The sequence below is a fragment of the Galeopterus variegatus genome, unplaced genomic scaffold, assembly GCF_000696425.1.
Source record: "Galeopterus variegatus unplaced genomic scaffold, G_variegatus-3.0.2 Scaffold2197, whole genome shotgun sequence".
In the NCBI taxonomy this organism is placed as follows: Eukaryota; Metazoa; Chordata; class Mammalia; order Dermoptera; family Cynocephalidae; genus Galeopterus; species Galeopterus variegatus.
Genome location: NW_007728308.1, coordinates 234,814 through 240,246, shown reverse-complemented (window position 1 = coordinate 240,246; position 5,433 = coordinate 234,814).

Genomic DNA, 5,433 nt, shown 5'->3' with positions numbered 1-5,433 from the left:
TTTTAAAAAAAAAAAAAAAAAAAAAAAAAAAAAAAAAAAAAAAAAAAAAAAAAAAAAAAGAAAATAACAAGTATTGTCCAAGGTACGAAGAAAGTAGAACCCTCATGTATTGCTGGTGGAAATGAAAAATGATGGAACTGCTGTGGAAAAGCTTGGTGGTTCCTCAATAAGTTAAACGTGGTGTAAGACTCAGCAATTCCACAGATATTCAAACAAAAACTTGCACACAAATGTTCATAGCAGCATTATTCACAATCACCATAAGCTGTAAACAACCCAAATGTTTGTCAACTGATAAGTGGAACAAAATATGGTATATTCATGCAATGGAATATTATTTGACAGTAACAAGGAATGAAATATTGATAAATGCTCCAGCACAGATGAACCTTGATAATGTTATGTTAAGTGATTGAAGACGGTCATAAAAGGCTGCATATTGTACAATTCCATTTATTTAAAATATCCAGAATAAACAAGGCCATAGAGACAGAAAGTGAATCACCTGTTTCCAGGGGCCAGGAAGGGGAGAATAGGGAGTAACTGCCTAATGGATACAGAGTCTTTTTTGAGTACATGAAAATGTTCTAGGACTCAGTAGTGGTTATGGTCGCAAAACATTGTAAATGTGCTAAATGCCACTGAATTGTACACTTTAAAATGGCTAAAGGCAATTTTAAGTTGTGTGTATATGACTATGATAAAAAAGTAAAGGGAAGCAGAAAAATATAGCATTCCACTGCTAATCAAAGGAAAACTGGAATAGCTATATTAATTTCAGACAAGGCTAATTTCAGAAGGAGGAAAATTATCAATTATTGAGAGAAGAACTTCATACTGATAAAGGGGTTGAGTCTCCAAGAAAATATAACAGTCCTTCATGTATATGCACTCACCAAAAGAGCATGAAAGTACTTGAGGCATAAGCTGATAAAACTTCAAAGAGAAATATACAAAGCCACTATCATAATCTGAGACTTCAACACCCCTCTTTTGGTAATTGATAAACCAAGCAAGTAGAAAAATCAATAAGGATATAGTCGAGTTTAACAGACCCATCAATCAACTGGATCTAATTCACATACAAACACTTCATTCAACAACAGCAGAATATACATTCTTCTCAAGCTCACATAGAACATTTACCAAAATAGACCACATTCTAGGCCATAAAACGCACCTTAACAAATTTAAGAGTAGAAATCATTCTTTTCTTTGATTCAAAGTATGTTCTCAAACCACAATGGAATTAAACTAGATATCAATAACAGAAAGACAGATGGGAAAACCCCAAATATTTGGAAATAAAGCAACACACTTTGAAATAATATATGGGTCAAGGAAGAAGTCTCCAAATATTTTTAAAAATATTTTGAACTAAATGAAAATGAAAATACAACTTATAAACACTGGTGGGATGCAACATAAATAAGGCTTAGAGGAAAACTTAATATTATTATTAAATACATATGTTAGAAAAGAAAATGGATTTAAAATCAATAATCTAAGCTTCCACCTATGAAACTAGAGAAGGAACAGTGATTTAAGCATAATACAACAAGAAGAAAAGAAATGATAAAAATTAATCCCGATTTGACCATCACATATTGCACACAGGTATAGATATTCAACACTACCCCACAGGTATGTATGATCACGTTTCAATAAATAAATAAATAAAAATTAAATCAGAAACCAACGGAATTTAAAGCAGGAAAACATAGAGAAAAGATCAATGAAATTGTCAACCTCTAGTCAGGCCACCTAAGGAAAAAAGCTAGAAGATACAAATTATTAATACCAAAAATGGAAGCAGGGCCATAAGTAATTATCCCATGTATATTAAAAAGATAATAAAGGAATATTATGAACAGCTCTATGCCTCAAAATTCGGTACCTTAGATGAAATGGAACAATACCTTGAAAGACTCAAACAACCAAAACTCACCCAAGAAAAAATAGATAATATAAATAGGCCCATACCTATTAAGGAAATTGAATGAATAATTAATGACCTTCAAAAAATAAAGCTCCAGACCCAAATGGTTTCACAGGTGAATTCTTCCAAATATTTTAGGAAGAAATGATACCAATTCTCTGCAATCTCTTCCAGAAAAATAGGAGAGGAAACACTTCCTAACTCATTCTATGAAGCCAGCGTTACTCTAATACCAAAACAAGATAAATACTGCAAGAACAATATCACTTATGAACATAGAAGCAAAAATTCTCAACAAAATACCAACAAAACTGAATCCAGCAATGTATAAAAAGAATTCTAAACCATGACTAAGTGGGATTTATTCCAAGTGTGCAAGGCTGATTTAAAATTTGAAAATCAATCAATAAACTCCACTGTATCAACAGGCTGAAGAAGAAAAATTATGTGATCAGATAAATTGAAACAGAAAAAGCAATCGACAAAAACTAATACACACATTCATGAAAAAATTCTCAGGAAACTAGGAACTTCTTCAACTTCATAAAAATATCTAAAGAAAACCTATATCTAACATAGTCAATAAGAACTGAATACTTTCTACCTAAGACTAGGAACAAGGCAAGGACGTCCCCCTCGCCAATCCTATTCAACATTGTGCTGCATGTCCTAGCTTGTAAAATAATACGAGAAAAAGAAATAAAATGTATACAGATTAGGAAGGAATAACTAAAACTACCTTTGTGGATGACATGATTGTCTACGTAGAAAATCCCAAGAATTCCAAAAAACAAAAAATAAAAATAACACCAAAAATTTCTTCTCGGTGCATCATAACAAGAGGTTCATGATGTCATGATGTCAATATGTCTTATTACTGGTGCTGTTTACTTTGATCACTTTGTTAAATTGATGTCTGCAGGTGTTGTTATTCACTATAAAGTTGCCATATTTCCCTTTACAGTTGATAAATATCTTGGGAGAAATACTTTGACACTGTGCAAGTCCTGTTTTTCCTCAAGCATTCACCCACTAATTTGCGCTAATTTTAGTATCCACTGGTGGATCTTGTCTGCAACACTTATTACTGTGGCACATTCCAACTAGTGATGTTCTGTTTCTCGCTTTTATTTTACATGTATTAACTGGGATTTTATTGTAAATAAGAGCTGTTCCTTCCCCTCTATTTATTTATTTATATCAGTATGGACTAACGGATATTTATTTTATTCTATGAGTTAAAATCCAGTACACTCCCCACCACCCTCCACCCCAATCAAAGAGATAGAGAATTACTCCCCACTCCTTAAGTATGTGCTTTCTTTAAGGGAAAAACGTAATGTGGAGAAACCTGACAAACTACCTCAGCCAGGTGATCAAAGTTAATATCATCAGTTGACAATATGTACCACTGATATGATGTGTTGAGAAAGGCACTTCACCTCTGTGGTTTTTCCTTTCAAAATTCATATCCTAGTATGACCATGAAAAAAAAATGTTTTTTCAAGTACAAATTGAGGGACATTCTACAAAATATCCAACCAATACTCTTCAAAACTGTCAAACTTATCAAAAACAAAGTCTCAAGATCCGTCAAAGCCAGCTTAAGGAGATGTGATGTTGAATGTAATGCAGTATCCTGGATAGTATCTTGGAACAGAAAAATACATTACGTAAAAAAAACCTAAGAAAATATGATAAACTGTGGACTTTAGTTAATATAAACATATCAATATTGGCTCATTTAATTGTAATAAAGGTACCAGACTGATGTAAGTTGATAATAATAGTTGAAACTGAGTATATGATATATAAGAACTCTCTGTACTATCTTCTCAATTTTTCAGTAAATCTAAAACAGTTTTAAAAATAAAATCTATTAAAAATGTTTTTAAGTTAACCTAAACCCTCCCTATGTAAGCGTGTATGGTGATTTTGAGAGCAGTAAGGTAGTTACCTATCATAAAGGATCTCCAAATGAAATGGGGTAAAAACACGGTAAATATATTGACAGATAATGACAAGTTCTGGAAGCCCCCATGCTTCAGAAAGAAGGTGAGGGCAGTTTGAGATATGTTCAATTTGAAAATGTCTAGACCTCAGGAAATCAGAATGAGGCTAGCATATTGCACAAGGGGGAAATAAAACTAAGTAACTAATGTCTATTAAAACAAAACAATACAAGGTAAACAAAACAAAACTAACAAAAACCGCTTCTTAGAAGAGAAAAAAATTAAGTTGGAAACTTTTTTGTTTTGCAAAGAGACTGTAGCATATCTTTAGAATGGCTATTGGTAGCTTTTGTCGTCGTCATCTTAATTGCCAAAGTGATATTTTTTGAGTGAGATATTTGGGAGAAAGGACAAAGTTAATATTCCCAAAGTGGTGAATAAAAACTGGTATCCATAACTCACGGTCTACAAAGCCATCAGTTTGTTTGTGGCAGTCAATTGTCAAGGGCTTAATCCAGAAAGTCTCATGGGAAGAGGTAACCCTGAGAGAATAGGGTCTTGTTTAAGCCAAGTATCAAGGTTGAGAAGCATCTGACCAGAGGATATGGACACCCTGAATCCTGGTTCTCTGTTCTAACTAGGAGACTGAGTTGCCCTCCTTAACACTGAGAGCAAACGGTAACAACCAAGTAAGAGAGATCTTCCAGTATCCAAACTGAGCTACCTGAATTACTTAGCAGCCTTGACCCTGAAGAGCCCTTGGCCTAGTTCACAAACATCCTCACATTCAGACAGAGGAAGAATGAAGAAGAAAAGAGGTAGATTGCCAAAATTGTATACGATTTGCTCCAGAATTTATAGGGTGGATTTGCTCACTTATGTTAAGGCTATATGCAAAAGCCAGACCATTTATTAAAAAAATAAAAAAACCTTGAGATTTATAAAGTAATAAATATAATTTTTTTACAAGTTCCATATGTAGCTAACAACTCAATTCATTTCACTCTTGTAAAAATACAAAGAAAGAATTTTAAAATATAGTTCATTATATATTGTAATTTATATAATTCATGGTATATTATTAATTTATATAATAAGTAGCAACGATAATAGCAATGATAATTATTATCATTCTAACACCATAAAAGGATAATTTTAAGGAAAAAGCATTGACATAAAACCATAATCCTATGACCCCCAAACAAATTTTAGCATTTTTGTCTATACCTATTTTATGGGGTTCTAATCTCAGAGAGAGAGAGTGTGTGTGTGTGTGTATAATTTTGTTTCACATTTTTTAAAACCTAATGTCACACCAGAAGCATTTTCTCATAGTACTGCATTATTACTAATTAAAATTGTAATGGCTGCATACTATTCCTTGTAGATGTTATGTGACATGATATTTATGTTCTTTAGGTTATTTCTGATATTTTAATTAACAGTAGCAAAGAAGTAAACAAAAAAATGAAGAAGTTCTGGGCCTGCCCGGTGGCGCACTGGATAGTGCGCCGCTTGGGAGGCGCGGCGGCGCGCCCGCCC